This window comes from Poromitra crassiceps (assembly GCF_964638095.1).
Source record: "Poromitra crassiceps genome assembly, chromosome: 6".
Lineage (NCBI taxonomy): Eukaryota > Metazoa > Chordata > Actinopteri > Beryciformes > Melamphaidae > Poromitra > Poromitra crassiceps.
The window spans coordinates 40,787,140-40,802,139 of NC_139627.1; the positions used below are offsets into that span (position 1 = coordinate 40,787,140).

Below are 15,000 nucleotides of genomic sequence, written 5' to 3' on the forward strand. Positions count from 1 at the left end.
CATTAGGTGAAGTAGAGGAGTGATCCAGTCTATCTCATTAAGTGAAGTAGAGGAGTGATCCAGTCTATCTCATTAAGTGAAGTAGAGGAGTGATCCACTCTATCTCATTAAGTGAAGTAGAGGAGTGATCCACTCTATCTCATTAAGTGAAGTAGAGGAGTGATCCACTCTATCTCATTAAGTGAAGTAGAGGAGTGATCCACTCTATCTCATTAAGTGAAGTAGAGGAGTGATCCACTCTATCTCATTAAGTGAAGTAGAGGAGTGATCCACTCTATCTCATTAAGTGAAGTAGAGGAGTGATCCACTCTATCTTATTAAGTGAAGTAGAGGAGTGATCCAGTCTATCTCATTAAGTGAAGTAGAGGAGTGATCCACTCTATCTTATTAAGTGAAGTAGAGGAGTGATCCACTCTATCTCATTAAGTGAAGTAGAGGAGTGATCCACTCTATCTCATTAAGTGAAGTAGAGGAGTGATCCACTCTATCTCATTAAGTGAAGTAGAGGAGTGATCCAGTCTATCTCATTAAGTGAAGTAGAGGAGTGATCCACTCTATCTCATTAAGTGAAGTAGAGGAGTGATCCACTCTATCTCATTAAGTGAAGTAGAGGAGTGATCCAGTCTATCTCATTAGGTGAAGTAGAGGAGTGATCCAGTCTATCTCATTAAGTGAAGTAGAGGAGTGATCCAGTCTATCTCATTAAGTGAAGTAGAGGAGTGATCCACTCTATCTCATTAAGTGAAGTAGAGGAGTGATCCACTCTATCTCATTAAGTGAAGTAGAGGAGTGATCCACTCTATCTCATTAAGTGAAGTAGAGGAGTGATCCACTCTATCTCATTAAGTGAAGTAGAGGAGTGATCCACTCTATCTCATTAGGTGAAGTAGAGGAGTGATCCACTCTATCTCATTAAGTGAATTAGAGGAGTGATCCACTCTATCTCATTAAGTGAAGTAGAGGAGTGATCCACTCTATCTCATTAAGTGAAGTAGAGGAGTGATCCAGTCTATCTCATTAAGTGAAGTAGAGGAGTGATCCACTCTATCTCATTAAGTGAAGTAGAGGAGTGATCCACTCTATCTCATTAAGTGAAGTAGAGGAGTGATCCAGTCTATCTCATTAAGTGAAGTAGAGGAGTGCAGCCGCTTGGCAGCAGCGACTCCCCTGTGAGAAGAAAGGCAGGAGAAAGACACAAATCAAGAGATACGCACAATGCTGAGCTCAGCAGAAGCGTGAATCAGCCGCTTTCATGCTGTATGTTCAGCAAAGACTCAACTATAGTCCAAGACGCATCATCAACCCACGAGCTTCCTCTCCACAAACGTGTGCGGTCAATCTGGGCACACGCACCCACAAAAGAAGCACACACACACACACACACACACACACACACACACACACACACACACACACACAGATAATTGCATTTTAACCTTGTGTTGTGTTGGTTAACTACATCAGCCAGGCTCCCAGCTCTAGGGCAGGACCAGAGTTTTATCAGGTGAAAGGACTCCAAGACAGACGGAGCTGAGGGGAAATGAAACGTAGGCTTTTGCTGCTGTGAGCACAAATAAGCTGAAAATTCAACGTGGGAATAGAGAAATGGAGAAATGGAGAAATGCTGTATTTTTGTGTGTCTCGGCTCGTTCAGCAAATCAACGGCTGGCCAACATTCTTCTTTTGCCTTAAGTGAAATTGCTATACGTCTCATCTCTCTGCACGCTAATTGCGTTTAGAACTTGCATGGCTGTTAGCAACTGCATTAACCTTAGGAGTCACATCAGGCACCGACTGGGCCTATTTAAAACGCACCCCTATAGCTGCTCTAGCTGTGTTGTGGGTAATGCCTGGGGGAGGTGTAACCAATCAGACTGGAGTCAGAAGGAACAGCTAATCATTCATTGGTCGCTCACTCTGTTCAACACCCCCCCCCCCCCCTCCCCCTCCCCCTCTCCCATTCCAACACTGCGGCTTCTCTTCCCCCATTCATCTATTTTCCAATTTCCTCACCTCTGCTTTTCACACCATCCGTCTGGTCTCCCTTCCTTTTCACTGGCTAACTGATTTTTACCCCAACATCACACACCTTAAACCATCTTTGAAAAAGTACCATGTCTTCTGTGGTCCAGTCTCTGTCACATGTACTACTACAACCACACCCATGGGACCGGGAGTGAGTGGGTGATTACTGCCAAACGTAGAGGCTAGAATCTGTTTATGTGGCCGAGCGAGTGACAGTGACTCCTGTGCTCTTTTCTGTGATGGTGAAGGCATATGGGAGAGGCAGGGTGAGTAAGAGCAGTAGTCGTCTGCCTGTGTGCCTGTTCCTCTGTTGGAGCCTGGACTGCCCAAAGAGTCAGTGACTGAAAGTCACGACTGGTGAGCACTCTCAAAAAAGTTTCAAAAGCTACGGTGCAAGGCGCAAACAATAAACAGAAGGAAGCCTGGACTGCCCCACACACAGGCTGCTGCGTAGGATAAAGGACGTCCATGATGGTCATGTCAGGCTGTTGTCCTTTTCTTCTGCAATCTGATGTCTAAAGAAGCCCAGGGCACACCACTCAAACATTCTCCAACAACTGCCAACAAAAATGTTGGTGGTTGTTGGAGAACGTTTGATTGGTGTGCCCTGGGCAAACACAGACAAACAAGGGTTGAACATGTCGAATCTGAGCAAACATCTCCAAACAAGGACAGACAGCCATGACACACCAAACAAACTAGAGCCAGACCGATATATCGGTCCACCGATATTATATTATCGGCCGATATTGGCCGATAACCGATATATCGGTATGTGTTTCATTGCATTGTCCTTTTGGACACTAACGTTTATTGATGAGCTGTAAAATATCCTGCCTACATTACATATCTCGAGTCATGTCAAGTCATATCTTTGTCAAGTGTTTGATATTTGAGGGATCATTGCAAAAACATTGTGCAATATAATGTGTATATTTAATAAAAGAATATCAGCCGATATATCGATATCGGATTTTTTTTACTCCCTAATATCGGTATCGGCCTGGGCCTGAAAAATCCAGTATCGGTCGGGCTCTAAAACAATCATCTGTGTTTGTCCGTGTTTGTTGGAGAATGTTTGACGGTTGTGCTTTGGGCATAACAGACAATGTGGAAGACCATTTTAAATACATGTGCTAACAGCTAAAGTGGGGTCCTGGTCCTCTTCTGCGAATGTACCGTTTCGTCATCTGTAGTGAGAGGTTTGTCTCACCTGAATATATATGTATTAAAGGGAAAGTCTCATGAGAGGAAGAAATGCACACAGCAGCACATAGGCTACATCCAGGGTGCCCATTGCCCACGGTCGAGGTAGGCCACGTGCTATTCATAAAACTCCATTCATAAACACAGTTTTTCCCCCTCCACATTTTGTCCATCCTGCCAAGGCGTCTGACACTTGATTGACATAAAGATCAACCAGTCAGCTGCTCTTGAGAGCTGTGTTACATTCGGTTACCACGACAACCAACGCCGCTTTGCATCTCCTGGGACTTTTTTTCACCATGTCCTGTTCCAAGTGCGTTAGTTTGATCTGCCCTGCGAGCGTTGCTATCCCCGAAGATAGGACATGTGGAGAGGCACTTTCGCAGCCTTCACTGTCAACATTAACACTGGTATCGATGAAAGAACACACTCGGGGTGAGGACATTTTTCAGACATTGCCAAATAGTAGGGTCATCTGTGGCACTTCCGTGACCGTGGAGAGCGAAGGTCCGTTTCTCAATGGATTTGTCATCTAGGAGGGTTAATAAACAAATTTAGCCGAGGTGTATTTTTAAAAAAGGCGGGGAAAATATTTGAGAGACCAAAATCCAAAATGGCTGCTGTGGAAATGAACTTTTTAATGCTTTGACCTACAATGATGCACAATACATGGTTTCAGAGCTTATTCTGGTCAAGGGATACATATTTGGTGTTTATATAATGATTTGACCTATTTTTGACCTTCAAATCCAAGATGGCTGCCAATTTTGAGGCAGTTTTTTCAAAATCGTCATAAAGCCTTCATATTAGGCTTGAATGACAGGTCTTCTCATGATGAGTTGAATAATATACAGTATAAGTACACAGAAGTAATCTCTGAGGTCAATAAAGTCAATGTTTGTGTGTAAACAACAGTTGCTGATTTGCGGTTTCCCATTAAATAGGGTAGGCTACTGAGAATATGGGTCCCTATCGTTGCATCGGCGCTGTTTCTAGGCCGAGCGGCTGGCGCAGCTCAAATCAGTGGGCGTGGACCAGCGCACTTGATATCGTCGTGCTGGCGCTAGACCAAGCCTCAACCATTACAACCACGCCTTTTAAGCGTAAAATTATGCACTGTCATGCTCATTGGATAACTGCAATAAACGAATCGCACGCTTGCCTTTTTAGCTCCAATTCCAGTGATCCCGCAAAACCAGACGAAAGCCAAACGCTCTGCCCCCCCCCCCCCTCCCTTCATCCAGTCTGTCTGTCTGCATTATAGGCTATTATTCCATATTATTATGCTTCTCAAACCAATCTAACTGCAGTTTCAATACTGCAAGCATGTAAATACGCTACACTATAGCAAGATCAAAGTGAAAATAATGTACTAAACGCATCAGCTAGAAAAATATAGCCTATTAGATTGGTGAAAGTTTGTCCAGAAAGATATCGTTTTCTCTCCCCTGCTGCAGGTAGAATGATGCACATAAATATACCCTACATTATGTAAAGTCATTGCATAAATGTGTTTTTATTGTAAAACTAAATGTCAAGTAGGGCCAAGTTATTGGAGCGGACATCACAGTATAGCACATCACAGAAGCGCGTTCCGCTGTCACTTATCTAAATCACGTTAAACCCACAAGGGGTATATATAGGCTCAAGAGGACATATATGTTTCACATAGGGTGGTGTTTTATTTTGTCCAATATTGAAATGTTCTACAATTGCAGGTTGTCTTACCATTACACATTATTTTAGATCTACCTTTTATATCTATTTCGGCTCATTTGGTTGCTATTTAGTAGCGAAATGGAGGACCCAATTCCATGCTGGGAGTGGACATTCACAGGCAGTAAACTTACAACTGCTATTTCCTATGGGAAGCTGGGTGCTGCTATGTGTTGTGTCTGTTTGAGCGAGGGAGTCAGAAAGAGAGAGAGAAGGGTGACTCAGAGGCAGAAGAGCACTGGCGCACTGAATAGGCCTGGTTTCAGAGAGAGACAGAGAGGGTGACAGGGGAGAGGCACAAGTGCACTGGCGCACTGAATAGGCCTGGTTTTCAAAGGCGCAAAGCGCAAAATTTACGGCAGGTGCGAAGATAGCAGTACGCCGGTATTTAAGGCCGACACGCCCACTTTGGCCCATTCTGGGACTGCGCCACGCCCATTCGGCCTAAAGCGCATTTGGCAGCGTAAAGCCATATTGATATCGTCCCAAAACAGGCGCAAGGCACGTTTTTTTGCGTTTAAGGCCCGTTTTAGCGCCGAAGGCTTGTGGGAGAATAGGGCCCATGGTGTCCAGTTCATCCCATCACATTTTCATAATGAACCAAAAACAATTTTGCACTATAGCCTAACATAAAATAGTATTCTGTATGCAAAGCTAGCAAGGTTAGTTGCTTGAGCTGAATTTAAAGGTCAACTCAAAACAAACAATGAAATTAACTTTGAAATTAAAACTGAATCCTAGGCTACTAAATTTCATCAGCACACAGTAAAGGAAACTTGTCTTTGAACTCAGCTGACTGTCTAGTTCTAATCCCTGTTGTGCAATGTCCCTTTTCAGTGAAGTTTTAGTTTTTGTTAAGAGTATGGACTTTTAATCTTGACCTTGTTGGTAGGCAACGGCCCTTTTTCAGTCAAGCATTTTCAGATTAGCTCAGTCAGTCTGTGAAGCAGTCAGTGTCAGCACTTGCGCAAGCTCGCTTTTTCTCTAACTAATGTTAACATTACACACTTTAAGACACTTTGTTTGAGGATATCAACGTTATTCACTAGTCTAAAGATAGTTCTACCATCAAGAACATATAAAACAAAAGCAAAAACAATTTTTATTTGCAGAAGTCATCATTGATATTTGGTGTTAGCTAACGTTAGGTAACGTTATTATTTTTAGCTAAAGTTAATGTTATCTGTCTCCACACTTCTGTCAACTGACATATGCATTTGCTTTTGAAAATAAACAGCCTGGCTTGCTTAAGCATAACTGAAGATTAAATAGAAATATAACATGACGAATGCATGTACCGATTGGTTGCCCCATCTTCCCAGGAGGTGGTGGTGTAAACATCATCAAATTTATCAAGTCCTGACCAGTCTTGGGCTTTTAATTGTAAGCTGTCCCATTTGCCTTGATTTATTGTATCGGTGGGCTTGCAAGGCTTGTCACATTTTAGGACACATTCATAGGACATTGTGTGCTTTGTCTTTCATTGGGAGGGAAAGCAACTCGCTATTATATTACTGTTATATTATATTGCTGTTATACACTGTTTATTTTCAAAAGCAAATGCATATGTCAGTTGACAGAATTGTGGAGACAGATAACATTAACTTTAGCTAAAAATAATAACGTTACCTAACGTTAGCTAACACCAAATATCAATGATGACTTCTGCAAATAAAAATAGTTTTTGCTTTTGTTTTATATGTTCTTGATGGTAGAACTATCTTTAGACTAGTGAATAACGTTGATAACCTCAAACAAAGTTTTATTTTTATTTTTTTATATATTCCCCCCCCCCCCCGATTTTTTATCCCATTTTTATCAACATAACTTCATAACATCATTTCTTTATCCTGGTTGCTACTCCACCCTCTGCCGATCTGGGGAGAGCCGAAACTGGCTCCATGCTTCCTCCGAGACATGGGCAGTTAGCCAGCCGCTTCTTTTCACCTGACAGGGGAAGCTTCACCGGTAGGACATAGCACGTGGGAGGTTCACACTATTCCAACCAGTTCCCCTCCCTCTGAACAGGCGCCCTTAACGACCAGAGGAGGAACCACATTAGCAACCAGGATATTGCATGTTTTTGGTGAAGGGGGTTCCTATATGAAGGAAACCCCCGGGAGGCACGGGGAGAACATGTAAACTCCACACAGAAAGGCCCTTTTGACGACCCCACCCGGGCGGTGGGCACTCGAGGACATGCGGACGGGCACGCATTCCTTCAGCGTTCACATCGTCCCAGGTGGGAATCGAACCCACGACCTTCGAGCTGTGAGGCGATAGTGCTTACCACTACATCACCGTACCTCCTTTTATATCCTCAAAGTGTCTTAAAGTGTGTAATGTTAACATTAGTTAGAGAAAAAGCGAGCTCGCGCAAGTGCTGACACTGACTGCTTCACAGACTGACTGAGCTAATCTGAAAATGCTTGACTGAAAAAGTGCCGTTGCCTACCAACAAGGTCAAGATTAAAAGTCCATACTCTTAACAAAAACTAAAACTTCACTGAAAAGGGACATTGCACAACAGGGATTAGGACTAGACAGTCAGCTGAGTTCAAAGACAAGTTTCCTTTACTGTGTGCTGATGAAATTTAGTAGCCTAGGATTCAGTTTTAAGTTAATTTCATTGTTTGTTTTGAGTTGACCTTTAAATTCAGCTCAAGCAACTAACCTTGCTAGCTTTGCATACAGAATATTATTTTATGTTAGGCTATAGTGCAAAATTGTTTTTGGTGCATTATGAAAATGTGATGGGATGAACTGGACACCATATTCTCAGTAGCCTACCCTATTTAATGGGAAACCGCAAATCAGCAACTGTTGTTTACACACAAACATTGACTTTAATGACCTCAGAGATTACTTCTGTGTACTTATACTGTATATTATTCAACTCATCGTGAGAAGACCTGTCATTCAAGCCTAATATGAAGGCTCTATGACGATTTTGAAAAAACTGCCTTTTAGAGCTCAAAATTGGCAGCCATCTTGGATTTGAAGGTAAAAAATAAGTCAAATCATTATATAAACACCAAATATGTATTCCTTGACCAGAATAAGCTCTGAAACCATGTATTGTGCATCATTGTAGGTCAAACCATTAAAAAGTTCATTTCCACGGCAGACATTTTGGATTTTGGTCTCTCAAATATTTTCCCCGCCTTTTTTAAAAATACACCCCGGCTAAATTTGTTTATTAACCCTCCTAGATGACAAATCCATTGAGAAACGGACCTTCGCTCTCCACGGTCACGGAAGTGCCACAGATGACCCTACTAAAATGCAACGACTACGAGGAGGACGCATTTCCCAACTTCCATCTATCACTGCATAAGAACCATAAAACAGCCTGAGTGAGATCTATTGAAATGTAAGGTGCATTATCAAATGTCTTCTCAGCGTGTGTGGGTTTTTGTTTGCTTTGTTTTTTGGTCTTTTTGGTCTTTAAGCGGAAACAGGTCAGAAGCAGAGTCAAGGCAAAACATGTTATGTCTGCCACTGACAGAGGCATCTGGCATACAGTAGTAAGTTATAGCACAAAGGTTACACACACACACACACACACACACACACACACAGCGCACTAGAGCGTATGTGTAGGAGGGCTAAGCTTAATCAATCTCCCACCCTCTCTTTAGGACCCACGACCTGAGCTAGCAGTGTTTACAGAGAAAAGATGACCCTCGACCTCACAGAGCTTCACAACACGCAGGTCAATCTACGTCATCTTAACCTTTAACCGCTCACAGTGTACTGTAGGACAAACTACTGCTCTTTATTCACCTTATTCTTTGTCCATACAAGGACGCTTCTGCATGATGTCATTTTGTAATCGTCTTTCCGTTTTAGACACGGAAGTAGATGACGCCTACCGTAGTCATTTTTAGACTTGCCAAAAAGATGTTTTCAAGTAAAAAAAAAAACTTGCAGCGATGACTGGGAGCGCTGCCTGTCCCGACACCGGTCGGACTAGCTATCTGTCAAACCCTACTGTAGGCTACTGGCAGTGAGAAAACACTGTCGACGTGCTTTTGTAACTAACGTTAAATGCCGACCGGGTACAGCCATCGGCTCCTCGCAGCAGTAACGCTATGAACATGTAACTGAAGTTGGCCGCAGTGTACAGTAGCTTCTGAATGTTGCCAAACTTCATTCATTATTACAGTGACGTTTTGTTTTGAAATTGGCCGCCAACTAGTGCTGAACCGGAAGAACAAATACAATTGCGGCCGGTAACGCGGAAGAGAGAAAAAGTGGCCGTGGTGAATAAGGTGAATATAGAGCAGTAGTTTGTTCCATTTTTGAATATGATGATAATTTTTTGGGGGGGGGAATACATTTTCATATGCCTTATATTCATTCCCCTTTGTGTAGGTCAGCCAGGTTGCGGTGCCCCTGGAGCTGGTTGCTCAATAATACTTTGACAGGCATGGCCACACACAGGGGATCGAGCGCGGGCCCCTCTGCTTGGGGGAGGACGTCACTAAGCACTAAGCCATACTGCTGCCCCTCTCAGAATCTACCTGTCTGAGAAGATAACAAAAGAAATGTCAAACCCTCCTTCTGAAAAGCTGTCTAACAAAAAGATGATTTTCCCTGCAGCTCTTATATGAAGCCACTCTACAGTATGATTTAGTAGACATTCACATTATCCAGTATTTTTTGCAATGATGGCCAATTATTCTTTTCAGATGCGTCACATTACTGCACTGCCTGAGGCAGTACTGGCACTTAGGGGGAGTATTGGCTAAGCAGAGCTTCGGTTTCATTTGATTAGTCTGGATTGAGTATCACAGAGAGTGCAACACACACACACACACACACACACACACACACACACACACACACACACACACACACACACACACACACACACACACACCTGCTGACTGTGTTTATTGTCATCTGAAAGGTGTTTCAGGCGCACAAACAGCAGCAGCAGGGCTCATCTTTCCAGGCAATCGGCCAAGGTGTCTGATTCTACGCGGCAGACAATACAACACAGGAAAACATCGTCACCGTATCGGGGAGAACGCCGTCCAGGTGCGCTGCTCAAACCTTTCCCCTCCTCAGGCAGCAGGTATTGAGTTCCACCTTAAAGCCCTCCCCTGCTCGGGACAGCACAGCGGCAGCATGGGGAAACGGATCCCTGGGAGTCCGCCTTAACGCAGCGCTGAGAACACAGATGACTGTGGCCTTCTACCCTTATAAATAGCCCCGACCACCACACACACACACACACACACAATACCACTCTCTATCTCTTCCTGCTGGCCTCTGACATCACCCTGGAGACCCCCCCCCCCCCCACACACACACACACACACACACACACACACACACACACACACACACACACACACACACACACACACACACACACACACACAGAAGCACCATTTCCTCTCACAGGCAGCATTAGCAGGGGGGTTTTAAAAGGTAAAGGTGCATTCACACAGATATATTTATTTTTCGCTCTGTCGCTCAAGTCAACCCTTTGGAATCGCTCTGTCGCTCTGTTTAAATCGCTCATCAACAGGCACACGAAATGACGGACATGTGGGGGATATAACGTTACGCAATGTCATGCTGTTTGTCCACTACGAGCCACCGTCATTGTTTACAAGCTAAGCCTATCAGCGTGCTCCTAATGCGAGCTGCATACCGGTAGTACAGACTTCACTTCATGTCAGCTGTCAGCCTGTCAATGCGGTTTGTTGCCACACAATAAACCAGCGGTTTGTTCCAAGCCAGAGTGATCCTTGACTCGCTCTCACACGGCAGCCAATCAGCATTGAACAGCGAGCGACTGATGCCAGCGTATTTTCGCTCGAGTTGGAATATTTCATCTTGAGCGACGAGCGTATTTTCTCCCTATCGCTCTGTCTCTGCCGCTCGGACGCCCAGCGATTTTTCTCCCAGGCGAATATACGCTCAATCGCTCGTTTGCATTGACTTTGTATGTAAACTCGACGCCAGCGACAAGCTTTAATAGGTCGGTGTGAACGCAGCTTAAGCGAGCGAGAGAAGAGGGTCTCCTGCAGGTTTCAACAAGTTACATTTGAAACGTTTTAAGACCTTTTTAAAACCAAAGCATTTTATGAATGCAATTTAAGAGCTATTTCACATCCATACTGGCAAAGAAAAGTATGAAGGATCTGAAGGAAAATCCCAGAATATTATTAGGTGCAAAGTTAATGAATTATATGATTGACGTTTAGCTTCCAACTTGTTAACTTTAACTTGTAATGTTTTTGGCGTAGAATCAAACACTGTCCGGAGGTGCTTACTGGAGCTGCAGGAGTTGCAGAGTCATGTAAAACCATTGTAAAACAGTACAGGTGATGGCAGGCTGCTGCTGGCTTTTATGACAACTTTCGTTTTCTCGCACAAGCTGCAACGGGCTTCAAATGTTTAATTTTAATTTTAAATCGGCTTCAACGAGCACTAAATTTGCTGTTCTCAAGCCAGATCTCATTGAACTTGCAATTAGCCATTTTAGATGAAACTAATGTTAGCATCACACCACACACCACAAATATTTCCCCCAAAGACACATTTAAAAGCGAGACTGAAGTTAACGCAACTTCATGAAAGTAACGTTAACGTCATAATCCAATGAATTTTCAAGACCTGTCAAAATCGTATCATGACATTTTAAGGCCCAAAATACAGATTATTTTTTAAGCCAGACAGGGAGAAGCCAGTAAGAAAGACAGGAGGAAGGAAGAGGAAGAGGAGGGGGAGAGGAGGGCGTGACAGGGTATTGTTTTGTCCACAACGGTCCGAGGAGGCGTGCAGCTGCCGCGGGGTGCGGGAGAGAGGGGGGAGAGGAGGGAGGAGAGACCCTGCAGTGTGTACCCCCGGACCTCGGGAACTGGGTTAAGAGGTTAGACACACAGCGAGAGGCTCGGATAACAAAGGCCCTCAACACCTCCTCTCACACACACTCACGCAGGTCTATAAATACTGTGCGCCATCAGCGGCTGAGCCCTGCCCCACATTCAGATCATACTGCTCATGCTCACAGCACACGCCACAGATAGGCCTGTCGCCGGCCCCTAAAAATAACAGATTCAATTAAATACACAGACTAGCAGAGTCTATTGATTCTGCCACGTAGAAAATGACTGGTGCTTCTGAGAGCATCGATCAGAGGAGTCTGACCTGATGATGCTGACACAAAGGAAAGCTGATCATTATTGGCGTTTCCCCGCTGCCTCACAGTGACACGCAAATACAGGAAGGAAGGTAACTTGAGTTCTCAGGACCATGAGCGTCTGGGTTTGACCTTATGACCCCGTCGTTAAGAGGAAGGGAGAGAGAGAGAGAGGCACGAAGCTATGACGGGAGTGGGAGACGGGAATCCCTTTCCACAACAGCTGTGTCCTCGGAAGTCTTGGGCAGCTCTGTGCGTGTGTGTGTGTGCGTGTGTGTGTGTGTGTATGTCCGAGAGAGAGAGGGAGAGAGAGAGAGAGAGAGAGAGAGAGATTCAGTGAGAGAGAGATCGAATGAGAGAGAGAGGGAGAGAGAGAGAAATAAAGAGAGAGAGATTGAGTGAGAGAGAAATTAAGAGAGATCGAGGGAGAGAGAAATAAAAAGAGAAATAAAGAGAGAGAAAGAGAGATTGAGTGTGAGAGAGAGGGAGAGAGAGAAATAAAGAGAGAGAGAGAGAGAGAGAGAGATCGAGTGAGAGAGAGGAAGAAAAAGAAATAAAGAGAGAGAAAGAGAGAGAGAGAGAGGGGAGTGGCAGATGCCGCTGACAGAAGGATGTTTGAAACCTCACACATTGTGCAGACACAGGGTGTGTTATTGAAACAGTTCAGGGCGAGAGGAGAATAGACTGTGTGCGTGTGTGTGTGTGTGTGTGTGTGTGTGTGTGTGTGTGTGTGTGTGCGTGCGTGCGTGCGTGCGTGCGTGCGTGCGTGCGTGCGTGCGTGCAGCATGGTTGCCCCTGCCCACAACAGGTGGGACTCTGTGTGACACTGGAGTGCAACACTTCCTCTCACTCCCACACTCTTTCTAGGGACTATTTATTTATTTATTTTGGGGACTGATTGTGATTGCATTTTTTTTGTTTTGTGTGATCAGCCAATCACTAACCTTATTGTGACTGAAACTGTGCTGTATTGCAGATAGAGACTGACCTCCAAGTGGATACGACCCAAGACGTGGTTTTTACAAGCAGCTGAATACGACCTGAAATCACGTTTCAACGTTAAGCGCCCTCTAGCGTTCGTGTGAATAACAGGCCTGTCTCAGAGTTGGGTAAAATGATAACCTGGTGCGGAATTTGAACCTGGGGCCCCTTGCTTGGAAGTCACCTGTGCATTGTATTTGCACGTCAATGCCGGCCAAATCATGTGGAAATCCAAATATAGTTATTATGTCACTGCTTGATGACTCAGACGCTGACTCACCTCTTCTCGCACCAAAACAGGTGGCATTTGCGGAAGCACAGGCGGTGTCCAATAATACAGTGCATTGTTTACCATGCAGGCTATGGAATTCATAACACAATGTCTGCAGGCTGTTGCTGTTTATTAAAACAGTTGACGACAGGAAATTAATATAAAAATCAATCATTCTCAAAGCGCTCTGTTCAGAAAGGAACAGAATGAAATGAGGAAGTCTCCCTCTCCTCCGTCACCCTCCTCTCTATCACCCTCCCAGCAATTGTGAAATTAAAATCAGCCAGGCTGCTTAAAGCACAGATGAGCCTACTCGCTATTGACAAAATAAATGGCTGTCAAATGGCAACGTGATCAGGCCGCTGAAACGCTGATCAGGCCGTTCATCGCTGACCTATTTAGAAAATCGATCAGCTAATTATGATCGGTGGCCGATTGATCGGTGCATCTCCAGTATTTTCGATCTCATTGAGGGCGAGTCTGTTTAAACACAACGACATGAGTCAGGTGTCAGAGGGCACGCTATCTCATGCCGTCTGGTTCTGCCCTTCACTGACGGGGTTCTGGGCCAGAATAATTGACTGGTACTGGTAAGTCTAAGGCCTACAAAATAGCCCTGCAACCGGAGGCAGAACTCGCCGTCTTCGGCTGCTCGGAGTCCTCTCTGAAGTTCCCTACAGCTGTGCAACAATATCTGACACTCGGGACAACTGTCGCCAAAAAAACGAATTCTGAAGGAATGGAAGTCCTCCCCTTCACCCTCTTTTCAGGTGTGGCTGATGATGGACATGATCTCCGTTATACAGGACGGCACGGTGGCTCAGTGGTTAACACTGTTGCCTCACAGCAAGAAGGTCCCGGGTTCGAACCCCGGTCCGTCCCAGGTCCTTTCTGTGTGGAGTTTGCATGTTCTCCCCGTGTCCGTGTGGGTTTTCTCCGGGTGCTCCGGTTTCCTCCCACCATCAAGAAAGACATGTATGTTAGGGTTAATACTCCTGTCAGTGCTCCTGACCAAGGTATTGGCAAAAGAACTGGAGTTGGTCCCCGGGCGCTGCACAGTGGCTGCCCACTGCTCCTAGTTCTAGGAAGGTTCCTAGTAGAGGATGGGTCAAATGCAGAGGATGAATTTCCCCAAGGGGATAAATAAAGGATAACTTAACTTAACTTAACTTACAGATGGAGAGACTCAGGGTCCCTGAGAGCCAACTCGCTGAAAAGGTTCTCGACTATCTGGGACCCTTTTTTGGCCTACTTTGACGAGGTTAAGAATGAATAGTGTCTGAGGCTCTCCTGTCTGGTTTCTCATTGACCCCTTACGTGCAGACGCCATGCACAATATCTATTACAGATAAAAGCACCTTATGCGGCTGGTAGCAACATGTTGTAATGTTGAACATCGCTGATGTGTTTTTTTTTATCTTTTCTTTCCTGTGTCTGAGCCTGTTTGTTTGGCTTGTTCACATATTGTTATTGTTCTATAAAAATTAAAAATTAAATATTGAAAGAAAAAAAAACATGGGATAGAAGTACGAATAGAGAAAATATAACAGTCTATATCATTATTGGGGAAACTACAGATATGATAGACAGACTGACAGAAGCATATGGATTAGCCTCATGGCTAAATAAATCAGTGTGT

At 44.4% G+C, this 15,000-nt stretch overlaps 1 protein-coding gene across 1 annotated transcript in view; it reads right to left on the reverse strand.

The window, feature by feature from the left end:
• Positions 1 to 15,000, reverse strand: part of igsf3 (immunoglobulin superfamily, member 3) — a gene marked incomplete at its 5' end in the record, with an annotated part of 128,687 nt that overhangs the window by 80,662 nt on the left and 33,025 nt on the right. The gene's annotated exons all lie outside the window — the stretch shown is intronic.